The 15,136-nt window shown below is 40.8% G+C and overlaps 1 protein-coding gene across 1 annotated transcript in view; it reads right to left on the bottom strand.

Moving 5' to 3' along the window:
• The window catches only part of LOC124619556 (putative helicase MOV-10), a 343,693-nt gene that overhangs the window by 239,397 nt on the left and 89,160 nt on the right, over nucleotides 1–15,136 (bottom strand). The gene's annotated exons all lie outside the window — the stretch shown is intronic.

Genomic DNA, 15,136 nt, shown 5'->3' with positions numbered 1-15,136 from the left:
TCTCCTTCAGCACGACAACACCAGACCCCACACGACCACTGCGACACCTACAACAATCCGACACCTCGAGTTTCACGGTAGCAAAGATGAGCAAGTGCCGATAGGTCTTAAGGTACACATTTTAGAGCCACTGTCGACTAGATTTTTTCCCCTTGTTTTGGTATAAGGAATCTGTCCACAAAGTCTGTAAAGGAAATTTAGTTACACCTTGTATAATATTTACACCATAGAAGAACAAATGATAATCTGAAGTGATAAAAGAAGTTAGTAATGATATACACTTAAGCTGAAAATAGTAAGTGAATTTTATCTCGACAGCATTAATAACATGTCATTGTCAACTAAAATCAACAAGACAAATATACCATTAGACACTAACAGATGACTTTTAGCATCAAATGGCAATTATAAAGAAAAATCTAAATATATTGAAGCAATTATAAATTGTTCTCAAGAAGAATTTTATCAAACATTGCATGTGAAAAAGCAAATCCAGAAAAATCTGCACAAATTACAAGTTCATAAATCTGAATCTACAAGAAGATTACTTCGGAAAGGCAAGGGCATTGTCACAGTAGATGGGATTCACTGCATCAACAACAGCTGGAAGCCTGAATTTTACTGTCAGCAACTTTTTTAGAAGACATGACATGAGTAGACGACATGCAGCCAGCAGTGTGTAACAACAGCACACAGCAGAAGCGATCAGTCCTTTGCATACGACATCCCGCTGTATTAAAACTCAATGACTTCTGTTCCTTTACGATACAATGTGCTGTGAAGTGATTTCTCAGTTGAAACTGACTTTGTTAGGTGATAATGTTAAGTGGTTACCCCACCCCACTCATTCTGCCACTATTCAACACCCAGGTATTTGTACGAGTTTGCTGACTGCCGATTCCAGCAGTGAATCATTGATATTATACTCATACGATACTACGTTTTTTCATTTTGTTAAGTGGAAAATTTTACAGTTCTGAACATTTAGAACAGGTTGTCAATCTCTGCACCAAGTTGAAATATAGTCAAGATCTGCTGAATAATTACACAAATTCTCTCAGGTAGTACTTCATTATAGTTAAGTATCATCTGAAAAAAGCCTGATTTTTACTATTAATATTGTCTGCAAGGTCACTAACACACAACATGAACAGCAAGGGCCCCAACACACTTCACTAGACACTCCTGAAGTTGCTTCTACATCTGATGCCCCTCCATCCAAGATAACACGATGTGTCCTCCCTACTAAAAATTCCTCAATCCAGTAACAAATTTCACTTGATACCCCATATGATGGTACTTTTGACAATACTGAGTCAACTGCTTTTTGAAAATCAAGAAACATTGCATCTACCTGGTTGCCTTGATCCAAAGCTGTATGTCACATGAGAAAAATGTAAGATGGGTTTCACATTATCAATGTTTTCAAAAACCATGCTGGTTGGCATTGAGAAGATCATTCTGTTCAAGATACCTCATTATATCTGAGCTCAGAATATCAACAAATCTATGTCCAGGAAATTGGGCAGTAGTTTCATGGATCAATTCTACTACCCTTCTTGTAGATAGGTAAGGCCTATACCTTTTTCGAAGAACTGGGCATGGTTTTTTGTTTGAGTGATCTAAGATAGATCACATTGAGAAGAGGGGCAACTCAGCTGCAAATTCAGTATAGAATCTGACAGTGATCCCATCAGGGCCTGGAGCTTTGTTCAATTTTATAAATTTCAGCTGTCTCTCAACTCCACTGACACTAATACTTATTTCATTCATCTTTTCAGTGGTATGAGGATTACATTGGGGCAATTCTCCTGGGTTCCACTTTGGAAAGGAACATTTGAAAATGGAGTTAAGTATTTCAGCTTTTGCTTTGCTTGGACATTAACTATGGTGCCACTAAACAGCCTTTACATACAACCAGAATTTCTTTGGATTTTGTGAAATGTCATTTGACAACGTTCTGCTACAGTAGTCATTGAAGGCATGACACATACGATTTTAGTTCACTATTGAAAGATACAAACAAATGGAAACTAATTTATGATTAATTAGTTTGTAATACCAATTTCTGTGACTTCTTACATTAAAATTTGAAGAGATTGACAGAATGTCTCTCATAGACGAAAACTTGGCTTTAAAAGGAATTATGCAAGAGATTTCAACCCTATTGGCAGAAATGAATGAAAAACTTTCCCAGATTTAAAAAAAAAAAAAAAAAAAAATGCTAGGCTTAATTTCTCATTTCTCAGTTGAATGGGAAGATGGACATAATAGGAGAGAGAATGCAATTAGGATTTAAGCATATAGATGAATTAGAAGTGTGTCTAGAATTAGAAGAAGACATGCTGGTACTGGTGGGAATAGAACATTTGCGTACAGTTAAATCCAGACAGGGTAATTTAGTGAATAGAGTAGAGATGCAGAAAAATTATTAGAAACAAACAATAATATAGAAAGAATCAGAAATAAAATGTTGAAGCACTTTCTGCTATTAGAAATAAGTCCGCAGCTCGTGGTCTCATGGTAGCATTCTCACCTCGCGATCATGGGGTCCCGGGTTTGATTACCGGAGGTGTCAGGGATTTTCACCTGCCTCAAAATGACTGGGTGTTGTTGTGTCATCATCATCACAGTCAGAGAAAGGCAATGGCAAACCACCTCCACTAGGATCTTGCCTAGTACAGCTGTGTTGGTCTCCCGCATCATTCCCCTACGCTCTGTCAACACCATCATCAGAAATAAAACAGAACTATGTTTATGGGAACTAGAAGTTGCTGTGGGATCCTTCAATAGTAAGTGAAATTGTCAAAATGAAGCTCTAGTTGAGTATAAGTTACTGTCTACACTTGGCAGATGTAGGATTCACATTAAACACTACTCGAGATATACAGAATACTATACAGTATTTACCAATACATAATTGTCTACACTTTGAATGAGTAAAACTTAAGCTGTGAAATAAATTTGAGGATCTGTTAGCCAAACATAAGTTATAATACAATGACTGGGACACCTTCTCTGCTGTATGTGGTAAAGGGTTAAACCATAAATTCCTAATTTTTACTTCACAGGGAGAGGTACATCCAGTATTGTTTCTTAAGGCAGAGGCCTGATGTGACCAAAAGCAAATACGTTTTGTTGTAAGTGGCCTAGATGGGGATACAGCACAATGGGGTATGTCACAATCAGAAGATTTTATGACTTTTAATGAATCTGAGGCAGCTTTCTAATCCAAGTACTGGAGTGAAGATTAAAGAAAAATAACATTCGGAATTGTTTAGGTCAAAACCTTAAACAGTAGTTTGAATGGGTACAAAGATTTTGTTAAATGGCATTTAAATAAAGAAATATATTTAGATGATCCTATTAGAGAAGACCATTTGCTAGAATGTTACATTGGAGGGTAGTAAAGCATAAACTTCTTGGTAAAGATTGGACAAACATATCATCCTTATTAATGTATCCTGAACAAATTGAGATGGTAGGAAAATTATCCGACAAATAGCGAAATGCTAAAGGTTAAGTAATAAAAGGTGGAATGAAGCAAACCATGAATAGACATTACAATTCAGAAAGGGCAAAACTTTATCAGGAGACAACAGGATGGGATACAAATGGAAAAACAACACAAAAAGTAAGGAACATCCAATAAAAGGTTTTTCACAATGGCATTAACAATAAAGTGAAAAAATCCACTGCTTCTAGAATACAGCTCAATTTCCAGAAGCATACACTGGTGAGCCACAAAATAGCGAATCTACAATAATAAAGTTTAACAACAATTCTAATCTCAATAACTAATTATTAGGGGAAAGAAAAGGAGTAACTAACAGATGATAAAATGGTACTAGATTGAAATGACTGATTCATTGTACTGGAAGAAACAGATTATGGGAATATTAGTCTTTTGTTATGATTAATTCAGTTCAAGAGATTATAGTGACTGAAGAACTAATGTTAGAAGTATTAGAAACAGCAGATAATTCAGAACAAGTTATAATTAAGAGTGTAGAGTGAATTACAATGCATACAAATGAAATGGAACCATAACTGGAGGAGCTGCAAACTATTGTGGTATTCTCTGGTATTGAAAAAACTGATTATAATACAGATTTTTATAGGTGATAAACCACTTCTATTTATACAGAAGTTAATAGGTTCAGTTACTACTGAGAAATTGTTAGCTTCTGTTCCTTCAGAGAACTTATCAATTTCATTTTCATTTCATTATCTTCCTGTATATCATTTACATGATGTAGGAATTGTCACAACAAAGTTATCATACTAGTACAAGTACTACAGACATAATAATAGAATATCACTTTCAAGGCATTTTTTAAAAAGTACAAGTTTAGACATACAAATTAAAATTTTTGGCAATAAATTTACACACAATCAAAGTACTCATCTACATCATAGAAAGTTTTGCTTAAAAGGTAATTTTTAAGTTCAGTCTTAAATTTTACTTCATCTATTATTGCCTTCATGTACACTGGCAGAGCATTGTAGAGTTTTATTCCAAAATAACTTACATGCTTTTGGGTTTGTGTTGTCCTTACCCTTTCTACATACAAATTCTTACGAGTTCTAATATTATAATTATGGCAGTTCTCATTTGTACGTAGATTTTTCATATGTGCTCTTGTACACAGAATGCTTTTAAAAATATACAGTGGTGGTATTGTGAGTATTGCAGTTCTTTGAAAAGGGGTCTACAATGAGTTCTTGGAGAGTTGTGTGTTATGATTCATACAGCCCTTTTCTGAAATTTGAAGATATCTGTTAAGCTTGATTTAGTTTTACCCAGAACACTATGCCATAAGACACGATGGACTGAAAGTAAGCAAAATACACTAGTCTAGTACAGTCTGTACTGCATACTCTAGATAATATCCTCAATGCAAAACATGCCGAATTGAGCCTGTGGGATAAGTACTTGAGATGGTCTTTCCAGCTTAAGTTTTGATCAATGTGCATGCCCAAAAACTTTGTGGATTGTACACTCTCTATCTTCTTATCCATTAGTTTTAACTGGAGGTCCATATCTTGAGTTGCTTTGCCATACTGTATATAATTTGTTTTACTTAGATTAAGTGTTAACTCATTAGCATTAAACCAATGTTGAATATAAATCAGGACTATATCAGTTGTGGTGGTCAATGATGTTTTATCATCACTTATAATTATGCTAGTGTCATCTGCGAACAACATTATTTTGGTAGAAATATTAGGATTTTTTATGTCATTTATATAAAGCAAGAATAATAAGGGACCGAGAACACTGCCCTGTGGGACACCTATTTCCAATTTCTTTGCATCTGAGACCCACTTGATTTTCTGATTTTTATGCTCTGCGATGATTTCTACCACCTGAGTTCTATCTTGAAGGTAAGATTCAAACCACTGCTTCACAACTCCCCTTACACCTATTGCCTCCATCTTGTTTAACAGAATTTTGTGATTTACTGTATCAAAAGCTTCAGATAAATCTAAGTTAATTCCCACTACACATTTTTTAGTGTCGAGACTCCTGACAATCTCTTTGGTATAGGCATGGATAGCTGATTCTGTGCTGTGGCCTGAGCGAAAGCCATGTTGATTGCAGTTTAGAAGTTTGTGAGCATCTAAGTAATTTATGAGTCTGGTTTTCATTAATTTCTCTAGAATTTTTGAAAATGATTGGAGAAGGGATATTGGTCTATAATTTTCTACCTTGTATGGATCTCCTTTTTTAAACAGAGGTCTAACCTTAGAGATTTTCAACCTCTCAGGAAACACACCTTCGCTGAAAGACAAATTGGCAATATGTACCAGGGGCTTTATAATTTGTTGGGCAACTTTTTTTATTATTGACACAGGCACTTCATCCACACCTGCAGACATTTTTGATTTTAGGCTCTATTACCTTTAATATTTCATTATCATTTGTGGGAGTTAACAACATACTACTGTCTACTTTTGGGGCTGTTAATTTCTCATGTTTAGTAAAGTTTTTACTTAATGACACTGGTACACTTAAAAAGCAATTATTAATGTAATTTGCCAGAGTTTCATCTTTTAATTCAATATTTTCACTATTTTTGAGTACTATTTCCTGATCCTTGAGGCCCTTACCTGTTTCCCTTTTCACAATTTCCCAAATAGTTTTTGATTTATTGCCTGATTTTCTTATTAATTTATCATTACTTAGTAATTTTGCTTTTGTAATTACTTTCCTATATATTTTTTTGTAATTTGTTACATATTCTTTAAACTTGGGGTCAGTCCAACTTTTCAGTCTATAGTTAAGCATTTTCATGGTCCTGGCGGAATTTCTAATACCTGTTGTGATCCAGGAGTTAGCATGTGTATGCCCACATGTGTTTGTTTTGACAAGTTTCTTACGAAAACACATTTCAAACCTTGTGGAACCTTCAATTATTACTGAGACTGTACCAGCTCCAGTTATTATTGATATATAGTTTATGGTTACTAAGAATTTACTATTTTCAGTTATTACCACTAATTTACAGTCATTGGTTAGTACTGAGAAATTCCCAGCCCTTACTAGTAATGAGATTTTACCATTGTTTACTACAACTGAAAATTTACTATCTTCAATTAATACTGTGTACTAATCTGTTATTACTAATAACAGACTGTCAACAGTAACTACTGGCAAATTGTCACATTCCTTTATTACTGAGAGATTGCAGCTGAAAATTGACAATTTCATGTTATTGCTGATCTCTTATGTTACTATTGTGCAAGCTGAGGATAGACCCTCAATATATAATTTTAAGGATTACATGATACAAATATTAATACTTACATCAGTGTTGAGTAGGTTGTACATGAAGTAAGCAAACAGATTATTTATATCTTGGCCCAACAAAGTGTATACACTACAGAAGAGGAAATAATATTACTTTCAGATTCTGTTTAGTATTGTGAAGCAAGTAGTGAGAACATTTAGTATACACCACAAAGTGAAAGACTATGACATACATGTCTAATGTTTTATATTTATCAGTATCAGAGGCGCTTGGGGATTTTGTGGTTGTGGACCACCAAGTTGATCCACTGCCTCAGGCCAGGGAGGACATCAGCAAATGCACCCACAATGCATGACCGTGGTGCTTCACGCAATTCCACAAGGAGCACTTGTGGACGGTTTACAACAGCTTTACAGAGTGTGTTGTAACTAACTGGCATTACTTTGAAGACAAGTAAATGTTTTGTTTGTAACTCTTGTTTCCTTTACTTTTCTCAGACAAATCACTGAACTTAAAAAACATCTTTTTTCATCAATGAAAAGTTAGCCTGGAACAAATTTCCTTTTATCCTTTAAGGTAAGAGGACCAATGTGCTGCATATTAATGCAGTGTGAAAGAGTGGGGAGCCTAACAAAATAGTTAATGTGGTCTTAGTACTCTATGTTCTCTGTGCAAGGAAGAACCCTTCCTTTCTTTGCTATAGTGAAGTAAGAATTTATTGGAAATCACTGTGGTTTTTGCATCCCTTCGGCCCAGCTCGGAGAAACAATTTTCCCTGCTACACAGAGATATTAGTTTTCTGGCTGGAATTTGCTCAGATATGAGAGCACATCAAAAAATGGTAATGCTAATAGTCGTTGAAATGCTGGAGGAAACAATGTGCTTTAAGAGTCTTCCAGAAAGAGACATAATGTAATTTACTAATGATGTCTATTCCCTAACAAATTTAGATTGAGACTTCTCAAAATTAATGTTTGTCTACCCAAGGACAAATTATGAACTGAAGATTGTATGGAATATAATTAAATCTGGTGAGGGTTTACATGGTTTTCTAATGGCTGGCAGTAATAACAGGCGTGTGTTTTGTACAAGAGAATTTGTACTGTTTTGAGTTTACTAAATGCTACAGGTGGGTTTGCGTAACTCCTTTTCAGCAGAGGTTAGCTTAACAGTGTTAGTAGGCCAGGTAATTGCTCATCTTGACTTAACTGAAGAATTTAGGATTAAGCTAAACATGCAATTGACTTATCAGCCTTATTAGTTGTAGAGTCCACTTTTATCGCTGAATTGAAGCCAAATGAAAATTGATTATAGTAAAAGACAAACAATGGAAAATCCAGGATGGTTCAAATGGCTATAAGCGCTATGGGACTTAACATCTGAGGTCATCAGTCACCTAGACTTAGAACTACTTAAACCTAACTAACCTAAGGACATCACACACATCTATCCCCGAGGCAGGATTTGAACCTGTGACTGTAGCAGCAGTGCGGTTCTCCAGGATGGAATGTAACAATATTATGAGAAGGAAAGTTGCTACTAACCATATAGCAGAGGTGCTGAGTCATAGATAGGCACAACAAAAAGACTTTCACACTTAAATCTTTCAGCCAATGCCCTTCATCAACAATATATATATACACACACACACACACACACACACACACACACACACACACACACACACACAAATGCAACTCACACACACAACTGCAGTCTTGGGCAAGTGAAACCACAAAGCAAGCAACAGCACCAGTGTATTATGGGAGTGGTGACTGGGTGGGGCAAGGAGGAGGCTGGGACAGGGAGGGGGATGGATAATATGGCGAGGATGGCAGACAGTAAAGTGCTGCAGGTTAGTTGGAGGGCAGGGGAGAGGTGGGGAGGGGGGAAGGTGGGAGGGAGGGGGGGGGGGGGGGGAGGAAGTGGTGGAAAAGGAGAGAAATAGGGAGAAATAAATAAAAAGACTGGGTGTGGTGGTGGAATGACGGCTGTGTAGTGCTGGAATGGGAGCAGGGAAGGGACTGGATGGGCAAGGACAATGATTAACGAAGGTTGAGGCCTGGAGGGTTATGGGAACATAGGATTTATTGCAGGGAAAGTTCCCACCTGCACAATTCAGAAAAGCTGGTGTTGGTGGGAAAGATCCATATGGCACAGGCTGTGAAGCAGTCACGGAAATGAATGATATCAAGTTCGGCAGCGTGTGCAGCGACAGGGTGGTCCACTTGTTTCTTGGCCACAGTTTGTCGGTGGCAATTCATACAGAGACAGCTTGATGGTTGTCATGCCTACATAGAATGGAGCACAGTGGCTGCAGCTTAACTTGTTGACCAGATGACTGATTTCACAGGTGCCCTGCCTTTGATGGGATAGCTGATGTTAGTGACCGGACTGGAGTAGGTGGTGGTGGGAGGATGTATGGGACAAGTCTTGCATCTAGATCTATTACAAGGGTATGAGCCTTGAGGTAAGGGATTGGGAGCAAGGGGTTGTGTAAAGATGGACGAGTATATAGTGTAGGTTCGGTGGACAGCAGAATAACAGTGTGGGAGGGGTGGGAAGGATAGTGGGCAGGACATTTCTCATTTCAGGGCATGACGAGAGATAATTGAAACCCTGGTGGAGAAGGTAATTCAGTTGCTCCAGTCCTGGGTGGTACTGAGTTACGAGGGGAATGCTCCTCTGTGGCCGGATGGTGGGACTCTGGGAGGTGGTGGGATACCGAAAACATAAGACACAGGAGATTTGTTTTAGTACTTGGTTGGGAGGATAATTACAGTCCCTAAAGGCTTGAGTGCTGTTCTCCTTTGTTATTATTTTTCTTTGCATCACTATATTCAATGTTCGTCGTATTTCTCTACTTTCCCGTGTTTCTCTTGTCACCTTACAAACCGCACTGCATGCTCTACTTACGAGCCACACCGTATGAACTGTCTCGGCTGTGCACAACAGAGAGCTAATTGTTGGTGCAGCATCTTATGTACCAAATTACTCCCACCATATAATTTGTCCTGTACTTTCAAATTGACCACTCTCTCTACATCACTCCTGGTATTGTTGCATGTGTACTCCCACACCTTTCAGGTGCCACACGATGTTGTATCTCATCCTACAAACCCTTCCCACCCCCCCACTTCCTCCATTCTTTCCCAGTTCGCACCCACTAATTCCACCATCCAGACACATCTGCCCTTCCTCTTCTTTACACTTATCCACCCTCAGACCAGCTACCCACAGTATATATATATATATATATATATATGAGTGAAACATTCCACGTGGGAAAAATATATCTAAAAACACAGATGATGTGACTTACCGAACGAAAGTGCTGGCAGGTCGATAGACACACAAACAAACACAAACATACACACGAAATTCAAGCTTTCGCAACAAACTGTTGCCTCATCAGGAAAGAGGGAAGGAGAGGGAAAGACGAAAGGATGTGGGTTTTAAGGGAGAGGGTAAGGAGTCATTCCAATCCCGGGAGCGGAAAGACTTACCTTAGGGGGAAAAAAGGACGGGTATACACTCGCGCACACACACATATCCATCCACACATATACAGACACAAGCAGACATATTTAAAGACAAAGAGTTTGGGCAGATATGTGAGTCGAGGCGGAAGTGCAGAGGCAAAGATGATGCTGAATGACAGGTGAGGTATGAGTGGCGACAACTTGAAATTAGCAGAGATTGAGGCCTGGTGGGTAACGGGAAGAGAGGATATATTGAAGAGCAAGTTCCCATCTCCGGAGTTCGGATAGGTTGGTGTTAGTGGGAAGTATCCAGATAACCCGGACGGTGTAACACTGTGCCAAGATGTGCTGGTTGTGCACCAAGGCATGTTTAGCCACAGAGCCGCTTCCCACAGGTTTTAACGTAATTATTTCTTCGTCAGAGCCGCTTCCCACAGGTTTTAACGTAATTATTTCTTCGTCAGAGCCGCATCCCATAGGTTTTAACGTAATTATTTCTTCGTCAGAGCCGCTTCCCACAGGTTTTAACGTAATTATTTCTTCGTCAGAGCCGCTTCCCATAGGTTTTAACGTAATTATTTCTTTGTCAGAGCCGCTTCCCACAGGTTTTAACATAATTATTTCTTCGTCAGACAATTGTTAGCCTCATTTTCATAATCTGCCACCACAAAACCACTCCTTTTAATACATTACACGCAGTTTTTTCGAAATTTTCCCGAATTCCTCCGTCCTCTAACGTGTTTTGGCGGCAACACAACCACCTAACCTTTGTGCACATCGTTGTCTACCAACCCAAGTCCAACATAGCCCAGCTGTAACCAACACCTTTTCGCCTTTTTTCACACCAGATCTCCAGTTACTTTCCAGTCCACCTTTACCCTCCCCATATATTTTTGTTTTCATTTTCATTTCAGCCTCATGTTACACTTTCCACCTTCTAATACCATGTCACCCTCACAACACCCCCACAACGACCCCATTAAGTTTTATTTACATTCGCTCCGCAAACATGCCTTCGCCCTAGCCAGATTACGCTCCCATATTCTATTTTCTCAGGCTTGTCTGACATTTGGCATTACCCCCAAAGGCCGCACACTTTAAGTTCCCATCTCTGGCTGCAACCCTTCTTTCCATCAGTCCCTATACCACTTCCAAACTGAACAATCCATTGCCCTCACCCACCTAATCCTTCACCTACACATCAACTCAGCCAATGAACACACCCGTCAACTCCTATCCTTAATAAAAGTCCTTAATCTTTCCTCCCCCACATCCACACCGGCTGTTCAGAGCATCCTCCTACAGGCCAACCGTAAATTAGAACAGCAAGCCACCCTCCACCTCAAAAAACTATCCAATCTCCTGGTTTCCCACCTCCGGAAAGGCAACTCACTCACCCTTCACAACCTTTCCAGCAAACCTCAACCTCCTCTCATTGCACACAAACCCAGTCTCTCCCATCTACTCAATCTCCCACTTCCAGCTCCACTCCCTCCAAAACCTCAAAATTTCAATCAACACAATCTGGAACCACAACACCCTAATTCAGTAGTTAACCTTTCCTCCAAACCTCTCTCCCGATCCGAAACCTCTGTCCTATCCAAAGGCCTCACCTTCAGCCCCACTCCCAGATTCAACCAAACAGCCCTCGTCAAAGATTTACTGTCCTACACTCGTACTCTCTGCTGGAAATATCACTTTGCCACGAAGAAAAATGATCCTAATCCTACTCCTAATGATCCAACTCCCCAAGACACCATTCAAATTGAACCCTGCCTGGAACAGTTCCGTCCTCCGTCGCAGCAGGACCCACCTCCTCTTCCTCAAAATCACCCCCTCCAAACCTTCCAGGAATTTCTGACTTCCAGCCTTGCATCTCAATCCTCCTTAAAAAAAACCTTAATCCTACTCCCAACATCACCACTGCTGAAGCCCAGGCTATCCATGATCTGAAGGCTTACCGATCCATCGTCATTCTTCCGGCGGACAAGGGTTCCACGACAGTGGTACTTGATCGTCAGGAGTATGTGACTGAGGGACTGCGTCAGCTTTCAGACAACACCACATACAAAGTTTGCCAAGGTAACCCCATTCCCGATGTCCAGGCAGAGCTTCAAGGAACCCTCAGAACCTTAGGCCCTCTGCAAAACCTTTCACCTGACTCCATCAACCTCCTGACCCCACCGACACCCCGCACCCCTACCTTCTACCTTCTTCCTAAAATCCACAAACCCAATCATCCCGGCCGCCCCATTGTAGCTGGTTACCAAGCCCCCACAAAACGTATCTCTGCCTACGTAGATCAACATCTTCAACCCATTACATGCAGTCTCCCATCCTTCATCAAAGACACCAACCACTTTCTCGAACGCCTGGAATCCTTACCCAATGTGTTACCCCCCGGAAACCATCCTTGTAACCATTGATGCCACTTCCTTATACACAAATATTCCGCACATCCAGGGCCTCGCTGCGATGGAGCCTTTCCTTTCACGCCGATCACCTGCCACCCTACCTAAAACCTCTTTCCTCATCACCTTAGCCAGCTTCATCCTGACCCACAACTTCTTCACTTTTGAAGGCCAGACATACCAACAATTAAAGGGAACAGCCATGGGTACCAGGATGGCCCCCCTCGTACGCCAACCTATTAATGGGTCGCTTAGAGGAAGCCTTCTTGGTTACCCAGGCCTGCCAACCCAAAGTTTGGTACAGATTTATTGATGACATCTTCATGATCTGGACTCTCAGTGAAGAAGAACTCCAGAATTTCCTCTCCAACCTCAACTCCTTTGGTTCCATCAGATTCACCTGGTCCTACTCCAAATCCCATGCCACTTTCCTTGACGTTGACCTCCACCTGTCCAATGGCCAGCTTCACACGTCCGTCCACATCAAACCCACCAACAAGCAACAGTACCTCTATTATGACAGCTGCCACCCATTCCACATCAAACTGTCCCTTCCCTACAGCCTAGGTCTTCGTGGCAAACGAATCTGCTCCAGTCCGGAATCCCTGAACCATTACACCAACAACAGCTTTCGCATCCTGCAACTACCCTCCCGACCTGGTACAGAAGCAAATAACCAGAGCCACTTCCTCATCCCCTCAAACCCAGAATCCCCCCCACAGAAGAACCACAAAAGTGCCCCACTTGTGACAGGATACTTTCCGGGACTGGACCAGACTCTGAATGTGGCTCTCCAGCAGGGATACGACTTCCTCAAATCCTGCCCTGAAATGAGATCCATCCTTCATGAAATCCTCCCCACTCCACCAAGAGTGTCTTTCCGCCGTCCACCTAACCTTCGTAACCTGTTAGTTCATCCCTATGAAATCCCCAAACCACCTTCCCTACCCTCAGGCTCCTATCCTTGTAACCTCCCCCGGTGTAAAACCTGTCCCATGCACCCTCCCACCACCACCTACTCCAGTCCTGTAACCCGGAAGGTGTACACGATCAAAGGCAGAGCCACATGTGAAAGCACCCACGTGATTTACCAACTGACCTGCCTACACTGTGATGCATTCTATGTGGGAATGACCAGCAACAAACTGTCGATTCGCATGAATGGACACAGGCAGACAGTGTTTGTTGGTAATGAGGATCACCCTGTGGCTAAACATGCCTTGGTACACGGCCAGCACATCTTGGCACAGTGTTACACCGTCCGGGTTATCTGGATACTTCCCACCAACACCAACCTATCCGAACTCCGGAGATGGGAACTTGTTCTTCAATATATCCTCTCTTCCCGTTACCCACCAGGCCTCAATCTCCGCTAATTTCAAGTTGCCGCCACTCATACCTCACCTGTCATTCAACATCATCTTTGCCTCTGCACTTCCACCTCGACTGACATCTCTGCCCAAACTCTGTCTTTAAATATGTCTGCTTGTGTCTGTATATGTGTGGATGGATGTGTGTGTGTGCGCGCGCGCGAGTGTATACCAGTCCTTTTTTCCCCCTAAGGTAAGTCTTTCCGCTCCCGGGATTGGAATGACTCCTTACCCTCTCCCTTAAAACCCACTTCCTTTCGTCTTTCCCTCTCCTTCCCTCTTTCCTGATGAGGCAACAGTTTGTTGCGAAAGCTTGAATTTTGTGTGTATGTTTGTGTGTTTATCGACCTGCCAGCGCTTTCGTTCGGTAAGTCACCTCATCTTTGTTTTTATATATAATTTTTCCCACATGGAATGTTTCCCTCTATTATACATATATAAAAATCGACTCTCTCAGATTTCACCTTGTTCCCCCCTTTTGCATCCATTTCATCCTTTTCATGAACTTTCACACATATTTGGACGCATTTTTGCGAAATTTTTCAGATGTTAGTCTACATTATTTACATAATTTTTTGCATTTTTCCACCACCATGAATCCTTGCTCCTTCCATCTGTGTCAATAAAGAAAAGTTTCCTTACCCCTAGTAAGATCCCAGTCCCACATATTGTTCCAATGTTGTTGTTTGGCTCATGGAATCCCCCCCTTAATGGCCTTACCATCAAATTACCTATCTCTTACTGCCACCACTTCTTCCACAATGACCTCCACCTGTCCAAATTCTGCCAATCCTTAGCCCTCACCAACATAGTCCTGCAAAACCATATCAAACAAGCCCAAACCTCCTTGCAGTACCTTCTCTCCATCCACATGATCCTCCTGCTATGCAATCCCAAATTCCTGGAACCCATTACACATATTGAAACTCTTGTCCTGCAGGAACTTGACCAACATACACAACGCAACCTCAAAAAGCTCTCCATCCTGCTCACTTTCTACTTTCCCCTTGGAGTACCACTGTCCACCACCTCCCCAACAACCTCCAAACGTCCCCCACACTCCCTCATAGCTGACAAACCCTGTCTCGCAGACCTACTCCACTTGTCACACCCTCCAA

Source organism: Schistocerca americana, chromosome 6, assembly GCF_021461395.2.
Source record: "Schistocerca americana isolate TAMUIC-IGC-003095 chromosome 6, iqSchAmer2.1, whole genome shotgun sequence".
Classification (NCBI taxonomy): Eukaryota; Metazoa; Arthropoda; class Insecta; order Orthoptera; family Acrididae; genus Schistocerca; species Schistocerca americana.
Note: the sequence above shows the minus strand (reverse complement) of the source record. Positions and strands in the feature narration are given on the sequence as shown.